Consider the following 12,028-nt stretch of genomic DNA (forward strand, 5'->3'; position numbering starts at 1 on the left):
GCTCAAAAGCTCAAAAAGGGCTAAATGAAAGACTTAATGGATGCAAGAAGCCCTTAAACCCATAAAGTTGGCACCTTTATGTCAAAAGAGCTCATGAAGATCATAGATCTGAAAGAATAAACACTTGGGACTTCTACTTCCCTATCAACCACCCATCCATGGCTAAAAGCATACGATCCAACCCAAGAAGAGATCTAAGAAAATATTAAGCAAGGTTAGAACTTTATACCCAAAATGTGATGGAAATCACTACAAGAAAAAATACCCTTTAATGACATGCAAACAATGACACACAGTGATTTACGATACACATTTTCTGTGCGTCCTACAAATAATGTCAGCCTTCCAAATTTCGAAAGATAGAGGATACGCATTTATGCTTGCCCTAAAATTATTTTCCCACAAAAAAAATTACAAACACGGAGGGCGTTTATTTTTAAATGTTCGTCCTTTGTGAATGTCGCTTTATATTTTTTCTTCAAAACGCGCGTTCTCAATGGGGGGAAATAAAATCTCTTAAAATTCTTAAATTTTTTAATAGCCCGCTTCAAGATCCCCTTCATTCTCTTCTCCCCTTCTCCTACAAAACCTAACCATGATACCAAAACTGCTATACACCTCCGACAACTCATAACCCTATTCAACAAATGCTACATATGCCGACTCTCAGACGAACTCTCTCGGTGCCCTCTGACCTATGCAACAATCGAAGATCTCATAGTTCATTCCACAAAAAAATCAAGAAAATGTCAATCGAAGCAGAAGGACGGGCATTTTACTCTTCATTTACTTAACTCTTTCTCAATTTCCGCCTCAACCCTGAAAGAATCGGCGAAAGGCTACGGTTTCCATCCGAATTGCACCTCCTCCATCTACTTCTATCCTAGAGCCAACGATTTAGGGCCTTACAACTTCTCATCCCTCATAGCGCTAAAGATGTTGCTCGTGATTTTTTGTCATTCTTACAAGCCCTAGGTCGGATTGAACCTTGCTTTCCTACATGCTCCGATTGTTATGGTTGCACAGATGGTGGTTGTAATGGTTGGGAATGTCTCTAAAAGGCCAACTGGTTCTCTATCCTTTGCAAAGAGACCTTTAGGGGCTCGAATTGCCACCGATAAGACTTTTTTTGGTGGTAGTGTTGGCATGTCGGATCAGGATATCGGACAGCGGTTAGCGGGTGTGTCCGTATTCGCTCTCAGCAATTCTTCGGGGGAATTTGTTGTGGTTTCGGGTCAAAATCCTGTGAAGTCTCTAGAGCTATTCTGTTTCAAGGAAGAAGATGACCAGATACTCCTTGGAAAAATGAAATCCATGGATCCTAGAATGCTCCCTGGTTCCAAATCATCACTTCAGTTAGCACTTAGCACCCGGTTTCAGACAGAACAAACGTAGCTTTCCATCATCAACAAAACCCATCTCCGATCTGATCATAAATCTTACACCAGCGAAAACCCACTCCAACAGGTACTTCTGTTTACCTCTCTCTGGGTTAAATAATTTCATTGGAATTTGGTTCAAAACTAACACCACCGGAGTTCATCTTCTTCCCATTTACGATCCCATATCCCATTGATTTCAACTTGTTTCAAAGAGGAAAACCATAAATTCTACTGTAACACTGGTATCAGATTGGTATCATTTAGCTATTAGAAATGGGATTTGTATTTGATTAATTTGGGCTTATGGTTAATTGATTCACAGGAAGTGGACACAAAATCAAATCGGGAGTATTCCTTCCTGTGGCGACAAGCAATCCCCCCTTCTATTAAAAACATGGTAAAAAGACGATTTTATCCCTCATGTTCTTGATCATAGAAAGTGAATATCTGTTTGTTTCTCAGGTATACCACTCTACATTTATCGACGAGGAAGGAATTATGAAAGCTTGTGGGTGCCCTTTACTTCCTTTAAAAAGTCACATAAGAGGACCTGCTCCAGTTTCAGATCAAGGTCAAAACTTTTTGTATCTTCTAATAGTAAATAGTAAAATACTAATAAAAGAAATATTATATATTTTTAAAAAGTCACATAAGAGGACCTGCTCCGGGATTCAACAACTTCTCAATATCCTTCTCATTTATGTGCTGAAAGAGATCTAGCTTTAGATGGATCTGCATTAAAGGGATCTGCAGGAGATGTAATTTAAATAAACCTTTTCAATTTTACTTGAGATAATATATGAAGTTTTCATTATTTTTTAGTTTTTCAGGCTTACTTTATAACGAATATGGAACCAATACAATTTTGGGAGTTCATGTCACTTATTCTTGTAGGTCTTGGTTATGAAAGGTATATTCTTCTTATTGGTTTGTTTTCATGGAAAGATTAAGCTCCACTTTGCCTTTATTTATGATTTTATGTAGTTTGCAGGCCAAGAATCAAGATTCCTGCATCTGTGATGATGGCTATTGCATAAATGGTGGAACGTACTTACTTTGTCTGTTAAATCCAACATCTGCCTCAGCACCACCATGTACATGCGTATAAAGGTAACTCAATTAGTTTTGTAAATTGTAATTCAGCTTTATCTATCCTTCCTATAGATATTGACTTTTTATGATCATTTAGCTACATGGTCATTGTTTCTAGCATTTGACATGGTTTGATGTGTGATTTTGCCATTATGCAGCTTGTGAAGGGGCAGAAGTGGTTTTCCATATGGTTGCACCTGATTCCTCCATTAATAACTACCAGTTGCATCATTCAATGTTTTTTTAACAGTTGTTTGGCCTAGGAGTAGCTAATATTGTTGGGTCCGTTTTCTCAGCATACCCTGCAACAGGTAAGAAAGGAACAAGTGATATAACTTAATAATAGTAATACATGCTAGGTTTTATAAATATTGAAATTCTTCTAAAAGGACCAGTTTGGAATTAAATATGTTTTATAGGCTCCTTTCAAGGTCAGCAGTTAATAATGAAAGTGAGGCGAAAACCGGTTTGTCAGGATTTGTCATGGGCATTATCATCTGCTCTGCTTTATTATTCATGACACCATTGTTTGAATTTATACCTCAGGTACATATAATACAGTTATTAAAACTTTTTATTTTCTATCTTGACTTCACTTCACCTCTTGTTGACTTTTTTTTACAGTGTGCTCTAGCAGCCATTGTAGTCTCTGCTGTAATTGGGCTACTAAGTTTCCTTATTTAATATTGTGTAGGACCCATGGATATATATATTTTTGTACACATCCTAAGTTTTAATTATTATTTAATAATAATAATTACAGGCAAAAAGAAAGATAATAAACATAGTTAGTTGATTTCTAAGAGAGTATTAACTTTTGTTTTTGGATTTACAGGTACTAAGAACATAATTGATGCTTGTACTAAACGTAATGTGAAGAGGCTTATCTATACAAGTTCTCCTAGTGTGGTTTTTGATGGGATACATGGAATACATAATGGAGAAGAATCATTGTCATACAAGTCCAGATGTGAGTTTGATGATTTGTATTCCCATATTTTATTAAACTTAAAATTGCTTAGTTTTGTACACTGGCATTTTTTATTTTTTTAAAAACTTGAAGAAGTCTTGAAAGTGAAATGATATATATATATATATATATATATATATATATATATATATATATATATATATATATATATATATTTGGAATCTGAATGGAAAATAATATGATATTTTATTAGTTTTACTTTGTTTTTTTTTTATCTTAATAGGCTTAATGGGTTAAGCACTTAATCCAGAAAGCTACATATACTTGTTTCCTTTTGACTTAATTTGGATATAATGACTTGATGAGTTAACCAAAAAAGCCTGCCAAATATTTTAGATAGGGGTATTATGGGAAAATCCTACGAATAAAGGGCTTATTAATGGGAGGGGCATTTTGGTTAATTCTTTATATATTTTGTTTGTTGCAACATAGTATATAAGTGGGTAGAAGGATTGAGGGATGGTTATCTGTCATGATAAATGAATATTTTCACTGTCACTGCCTTCTCTGCTATCAGGAATATACATATTTCATGGTCTTTTTTCCTTTTTTAAAGGTAAACGTCCATCAATTTTGAATTAACTCTCTCTTTTATCAAATATCATATTCTTCATTTTAGAGAACATTAATCTCTGTTAGTTTTTATTTATTTATTTATCCTGTTATGTGTTGGATTATAGCAGTGAAAGGAGCATTAAAAATAAAAAACAAAAACAAAAATATAATTCTCTCCTTATTATCATATGCATAATATATTTTGTACTTCAATTTGCAGAAAGATCATCAAGCAATAGATATCCTTTTAACAAAGATCGATATATATGAGCTTTTTGCTTTCAAACATTGTTGGGGAAGAAGGTTGAAACTTGCTCTTTGCAGAGGTAATTTTTTTTTCTTAATGTATTATCCTCTATATTCTTGATATTTTCCCACTTTTTAAATCTTTTATCAAATTCTCACTTTTGGATATAGAGCTTGATGAGAGAATGCATGACCTAAATCTTTTATCAAATTCTCACTTTTGGAGGTGGCCATAAGAAAAGGTAAGCAAAGGGTAATTTGGTATTTGTTGTTGTTATTGTGTATTACAATACTTCCATGTATATATGTATAAAGTTTGTTCTTTTTCAGATTTGCCTTTTACCATTGATTTCCTTATTGAGGCATTGTACTTTGAAAATGTTAATTCTTACCTTTTGTCCATGTAGGATCCACCAGGAACAGGAAAAACACAAACAATTCTTGGGCTTCTTAGTGCCATATTACATACCAACTGAGTATCTAAGTCTCTTAGTAACTTTGTAAGACATTGATTACTTGAGGGTATTTTTAGTAACATTGTAAGAGATTGATTACTTGAGGGTACTTATGGTATATAATGTTATATTCTTTTGTTAACATGGTCCTTAGTGCAATGAATTATCTTTATTGTTTATGGTATTTTATTTTGTATTATGAGACTTTTAATGTGTTATTTAATTTGAAAATTAGTAAATCTATTAAAAAAGTATTTTATTCCTATTATGAGAAATTAAATGCAAATTTAATTTAAAAATTAATAAATATATAATTTTTTTAAACATTTAAATTTACGATACGCAAAAATGTGTGTCATCGTCATTTATGACATGGCCTTTCTTGACAGGGGCTTTCTTGATACGCATTGCGTGTCATTAACACGCGCGTTGTAAGGTTACGACACGCGAATGCGTGTCGTCTTCCGTTATGACAGGGCCTTCCTTGATACGCATTGCGTGTCATAAACGTGCGTCGTAAATGAGCGTCGTCTCTCTTTATGACAGGGCCTTCCTTGACGCGCATTTGCGCATCGTCTGAGCCTTTTACGACGCGCAATGAGCGTCGTAAAAGGCTGTTTTTCTAGTAGTGAATGGAGCAAAGAAACAAGATCTGAAAGCTCCTAATTGAACCACCACCTTGCACCAAGCTTCTTTTCCTTCAATGAGCTTCAAATACACCAAAACACACCCACAATGAGCTTACAACACTCAAGGAGGCTCTAGGGTTTCAGTATTAGGTTTAGGGGCTATGGAGGTTGGGAATGAGGCCAACACCTGAGACTTAAGGTGTTTAAATAAGGTGCAAAACCCTAAAATTAGGGTTTCTCAATCAACGCCCAACTCGTCGAGTTTCCTTCACCAACTCGTCGAGTTGGTCCATACAAACGCATAACCCAGAAGCCTCCAACACGTCGAGTTTCCCACCATCAACTAGACGAGTAGGTCCTTAAAAAATGGATTTATTCCACAGTTGATCTTCTAGATTCTGGGTGTTACAGTTGTAGGCCCTACGAGGCGGTTCAGGCAGGTCGGCGACTCATAGAGCGGTCTGGATAGGTTGTAGGCCCTACGAGGCGATCCAGTCATGTTGAACGCTCGTAGAGCAGTCCAGATTGGGTGTAAACCCTACGAGGCAGTCCAGTCAGCCTGGCTGCTTATATTTGTATGATTGTTTGCTATATGGTGTGCTGGAACGTTGGGGCAACTCACTAAGCTTTGGCTTACAATTTTTAGTTTATTGTTTTAGGTACTTCTAAGGATTGTGGGAAAGCAAAGGATTGATCGTGCACATCTTCCTATTTTATGTCACTGGGTATTGGGAAAACTCTGATTTGAAATAATTATTTTGAAACAATGACTCGCTTTGTAAACAATATTGGTTAATGGTTGATTTTGAAAATTTTAAATTTCCTTGATTTTGGAGTGTTACAGGTTGGTATTTGTGACAACCTGATACTTTGTAGTCAGCAAAAGTCAGTTTTTGTTAAATAAAATTTCAAATTTTATTTGTTCCGTTAAGTTCTTGTAGGTTAGGAAATAATCTAAAATATATAATTAGATGTTATATAAGTTTTCGGAACCAAAAACGCTCGAAAAATCAAGATTTCCCTCGAAAAACAGCAAACTCGTCCAGCCACGCGTTTACAACCGTAAACCCCTTGGGCCATAAATCCCTGGGCTATAAACGCATTTACAACCGTAAACCCGTTTACAACCAAGAACCCTAAAACAACCCAAAAATACGACCCAAAAATTTCAATTTTTATTATAACAAAACCATGAAACCAAGTACCACATAACAAAACCATACGTTGCGTGTTTCACAAACCATGATAAAATACTGTGAGAAAAACTGTATCACAACTGTATCCAAACATATCAAGAAACTGAATCAACTCCCAGGACAAAAACTGAAGTTGTGGTGTGTGCGATGCCATCATCCCGAGCTCTTCCCTTTGCTTGCGGATGTACCTGAAACCAAAACTGAAACTGTAAGCATGAAGCTTAGTGAGCTCCCCCAGACTACCACATACCATACAATACATATAAAGCACATACTGGGCCTTGCCTACTGCATCGGACCGAAGTCCGGAACTAGCTGCATCAGACCGAAGTCCGGAACTAGCTGCATCGGACCGAAGTCCGGAACTAACTGCATCGGATCGAAGTCCGGAACTGACTGCATCCGACCGAAGTCCGGAACTAACTGCATCGGACCGAAGTCCGGAACTGACTGCATCGGACCGAAGTCCGGAACTGACCGATCATAGCATAGCATAACACATATCAACTAATATAAACACATATACTGCATACTGCATCGGAATAGAGTCCGGAACACATAACACAAACATGCTTGAATCATAAAGACATCAAGCACTCTAACCACTACATCGGACTGAAGTCCGGAACTACTGCTAACTAAACGGGCCGGCATTGTGGCCGTAGACCCGTTCCTACTGGAAGGAAACTCACCTCGTGAACTGGCTGCTGCGTGTATGGCTCTGGAAGCTAACTGCTGCTGCTCCGGTATCTCCCCGGCTACAAATCCATAAGCACACTCAATCAAATGCTAATCACTGCACTGGGGTAAAATGACTCTTTTACCCTTGGTCAAAGTCAACTCTCCCGGTCAAAGTCAACCCACAGTTGACCTGACTCGCCGAGTTGGGCCGCCAACTCGCCGAGTCTCTAGTCTCACTTCTCAACCCTACTCGTGGCTACTCGTCGAGTATGGCATCGACTCGACGAGTACCCTCTCGATCCAAGAACTCAAACAATCTGCATCCGACTCGCCGAGTCATATGAACAACTCGACGAGTTGTTCTTGAGCTAAGAAGATTGCCTTGGACTCGCCGAGTTGTATGAACAACTCGTCGAGTCCCTCCATTACTGAGTCTGCCCTCCAACTCACTGAGTCCACTCTACTACTCACAGGCTCCCACTCGACATCACTCAAAAAGGGGGGAAAACGGGACTCGCGACTTGACTTGCCGAGTCGTTCTTCCGACTCGCCGAGTCACATCCATGCAGCTACTCAAAACTCGATTCTGCTTGAATCCAACGTCTAAAACTTATAGATCTGGGCTTCCTTAGTTTGATTAGCACGTAAAGATTCTATCTTTACGTGCCCATAAGCGTCCATGAAGATAATAAGGCTCAAAAAGCATAATAAAGGCTAGATCTAGGGTTCTTATGCAAAGCATCTTCAAAAAGGCAATAGGTCCGGGCTCTACAACTCCTAAATGAACAGATCAAGGGATATCTCGACTTATTAAGGTATCCATACAACTATAAGGTTTGGAAAATACAACAAACTAGCCCTAGAAGTGTTCTAATGGAGGTCTAAAGCATAAAACAGAAGGAATCCGAGAAATACCTCAATGAACTCTGATTTTGCCCTTGGATCTTTGCTCTACACCTCTTCTCTTTGTTCCTTTCTTCTTCTTCTTCTTCAAGCCTTCAAAAATCCACACAAAAACACTTAAAACAATCAAGGGATGGATTAGGGTTTCTCACAGCTCTCTGAGGGTGAAGGAGGCGAGTTTGGGGCACATAACATTGCTTAAATAGTGAGCAACCCGGGGATTTAGGGTTTCTTCTTGGCAGGCAAACTCGCCGAGTCCCGAATATGGACTCGCCGAGTCGCCGACTAACACGTGCTCGAAATCCCGCCCCTACTCGACGAGTCGGGCTATAGACTCGCCGAGTCCCTCTTGAAAATTTCTAAATAATTCCAACGGAAGCAACATACCAGAGACGGGGCGTTACAATTCTCCCCCACTTGTCTCAGACTTCGTCCTCGAAGTCTGCTACGGCTGAATCTGCAAATAACTCCGGGTAGTGCTCTCTCATTTCCTCCTCAGCCTCCCATGTTCACTCAGACCCCTTTCGGTGCTGCCACTGCACCTTCACTAACTGAATTGCCTTGTTCCTCAAGGTCTTTGTCTTCCAGTCCCGAATCGCGACCGACCTCTCCATATAATTCAGGCTGCTATCAACCTGAATATCCTCTAGGGGAACAACTGCTAACTCATCCACCAAACACTTCCTCAACTGAGACACATGGAAAGTGTTATGGATCTGGCTAAGCTCTACAGGAAGATCCAACTGATAAGCAACCCGACCCACTCGGGCCAAAACCCTGAAAGGACCAATGAACCTGGGGCCCAGCTTGCCCCTCTTCCGAAACCTGATGACACCCTTCCAGGGTGAGACCTTCAGAAGGACCATATCGCCCACCCGGAACTCCAAGTCTGAACGCCTCCTGTCGGCGTAGCTCTTCTGCCGACTCTGCGCAGTCTGCAGTCTACTACGGACCTGCTGAATCAACTCAGTCGTCTTGAGCACTACCTCTGTGCTCCCAACGACTCGCTGACCGACCTCGCCGCAACAAATCGGGGTCCTACACTTCCTCCCATAAAGCATCTCGAAGGGAGGTCGATCAATACTCGCATGATAACTGTTGTTATACGAAAATTCCGCTAACGGAAGATACGTATCCCAACTGCCACCGAAGTCTAGAACACATGCCCTGAGCATGTCCTCGAGAGTTTGAATCGTCCTCTCGCTCTGCCCGTCCGTCTGAGGGTGGAAAGTGGTGCTGAAATGGAGACGAGTACCCATCTCGTCGTGAAACCGCTTCCAGAATCTGGATGTAAAACGGACATCTCGGTCTGACACCACCAATACCGGCACTCCATGACGTGCCACAATCTCACGCACATAGATATCGGCTAACTTTTCTGCCGATATACTCTCCTGGATCGGGATAAAATGAGCACTCTTCGTCAACCGATCCACTACTACCCATATTGAATCTACTCCTCGTGCGGTCCCGGGAAGCTTGGTGATAAAATCCATGGTGATGTCCTCCCATTTCCACACGGGAATGTCTAACGGCTGCATCTTGCCGTGAGGCCTCTGGTGCTCTGCCTTGACCTTCCTGTAGGTCAGACATCTCTCAACATACCAAGCGACATCCCGCTTCATGCAGGGCCAACAATAATCGGGTCGAAGATCTCTATACATCTTCGTCGCCCCTGGGTGGATAGAAAATCGAGACTTATGAGCCTCATCCATCAACACTTGCTGTACCCCACCCCAGTATGGTACCCACACTCTCCCATGAAGTGTCAGCAATCCCCGACTGTCATAATCAAAGAAAGCTACTCGACCCACTATCCTCTCACACTTTTGCCTCTCCTCCTTGAAGCCCTCAACCTGAGCCTCCTTGATCCGTTCCAACAACGGAGTAATCACTGTCATCCTCAAACACAAATCTCTGACAGGGGCTACCGACACTTTGCGGCTTAGGGCGTCGGCCACCACGTTGGCCTTCCCTGGATGGTAAAGGATCTCACAATCATAATCCTTTAGCACATCCAACCACCTCCTCTGCCTCATGTTCAGATTCGGCTGATCCATAAGGTACCTCAAACTCTTGTGATCTGTGTAGATAGTACAACGGACCCCATAAAGATAATGTCTCCAAATCTTGAGGGAAAACACAACCGCCCCCAGCTCTAAATCATGGGTAGGATAATTAGCCTCGTGAGGCTTCAACTGCCTCGAGGCGTAAGCTATCACATGGCCTCGCTGCATCAACACTGCTCCCATACCTGTGATTGAGGCATCACAGTAGACTACGAAGTCCTCTACTCCTTCTGGCAAGGTAAGGATCGGAGCCTCGCACAATCTCTGTCTGAGGGTCTCGAACGCTGCCTGCTGCTCAGGCCCCCAACGAAATACCATCGACTTCTTGGTCAGTCGGGTGAGCGGCACTGCTATCTTGGAGAAATCCTGAATGAACCTCCGGTAATACCCTGCCAACCCTAGGAAGCTCCGAATCTCGGATGGAGACTTCGGGACCTCCCACTGCATCACGGCCTCTATCTTGGCTGGATCCACCAAAATACCCTTCTGGTTGACGAGGTGACCAAGGAACTGCACCTCGCGCAACCAGAACTCACACTTGGAGAACTTTGCGAAAAGTTTCTCCCTCCTCAAAACTTCCATCACCTCCCTCAGGTGCTCCTCGTGCTGCTCCTGCGTCTTGGAATACACCAAGATATCATCTATGAATACTATCACTGACCGATCCAACATCGGCCTGCACACGCGATTCATGAGATCCATGAACGCGGCTGGAGCATTGGTGAGCCCAAATGGCATCACCACAAACTCATAATGACCATACCTGGTCCTGAAAGCAGTCTTCTGCACATCCTCATCCCTAACCCGCATCTGATGATACCTGGAGCGTAGATCGATCTTGGAGAACCAAGACGTTCCCTGAAGTTGATCAAACAAATCATCTATCCTCGGAAGTGGGTAACGGTTCTTCACCGTTACCTTATTCAACTCCCGGTAATCTATACACATATGATGCGACCCATCCTTCTTCCTCACAAACAGGATCGACGCTCCCCAAGGCGAACTGCTCGGCCGAATGAAACCCTTGTCTAGCAGCTCCTGCAGCTGCGTAGACAACTCCTGCATCTCAGGGGGAGCTAGGGGATATGGTGCCTTGGCTATCGGAGCCGCACCCGGAATCAGGTCGATCCTAAACTCAACCTGCCTCTCAGGAGGTATTCCCGGTAAATCCTCGGGAAATACATCCGGGAAGTCTCGAACTATCGGAACATCATCAACTGTCGTCTTGCCCTTCTCCCGGGCATCCAAAACATAAGCTACATAACAAGCGCAACCCTGCTGAAAATAGCACCTCGCCCTTGCGGCGGAACAAATGGTCGGTCCGCGTTGTGGCCTCTTGCCCTGAATCACTAACTCTCCCCCACTGGGAGTGCGAACCCTCACTAGCTGCAGCTCACAATCAATCACTGCCCCATTGGGGCTCAGCCAATCCATGCCTACTATAACCTTATTCCCTCGCAGGGGAATAGGAACCAGGTCCACCGAAAACTACTCGTCAAACAACTGAAGAGAACACCCTTTATACACTCTGGCGACCCTCACGGTCCTGTCATCTGCTATCTCAACCTCTAGTGGACAATCCAGCTCCCCTGGAGCTTTACTAAATCTCTTGTTAAGCGCAAGCGATACAAATGATCGGGTAGCCCCCGAATCGAATAACACCATAGCAGAAATGCCGTTCACAGAGAACGACCCTATATAAAACATATAATCATAAGCAACAATCAATCAATAATAATATAGAGATGAAGGGAAGATACATACCCGTCACCACATCAGGAGTCGCTCGCGCCTCCTCTGCTGTCATCTAAAACGCCCTACTCTTCGCC

General features: G+C 41.8%; 1 long non-coding RNA gene across 1 annotated transcript; it reads left to right on the forward strand.

The window, feature by feature from the left end:
* The first annotated feature begins 3,311 nt into the window (after positions 1 to 3,311).
* Positions 3,312 to 4,863, forward strand: LOC122197621 (uncharacterized). Its single transcript, XR_008232109.1, has 4 exons — positions 3,312 to 3,444; positions 4,241 to 4,346; positions 4,438 to 4,508; positions 4,674 to 4,863. It is a non-coding gene; the product is annotated as an uncharacterized LOC122197621 (long non-coding RNA).
* Positions 4,864 to 12,028: the final 7,165 nt, after the last annotated feature.

The sequence above is a fragment of the Lactuca sativa genome, chromosome 4, assembly GCF_002870075.4.
Source record: "Lactuca sativa cultivar Salinas chromosome 4, Lsat_Salinas_v11, whole genome shotgun sequence".
In the NCBI taxonomy this organism is placed as follows: Eukaryota; Viridiplantae; Streptophyta; class Magnoliopsida; order Asterales; family Asteraceae; genus Lactuca; species Lactuca sativa.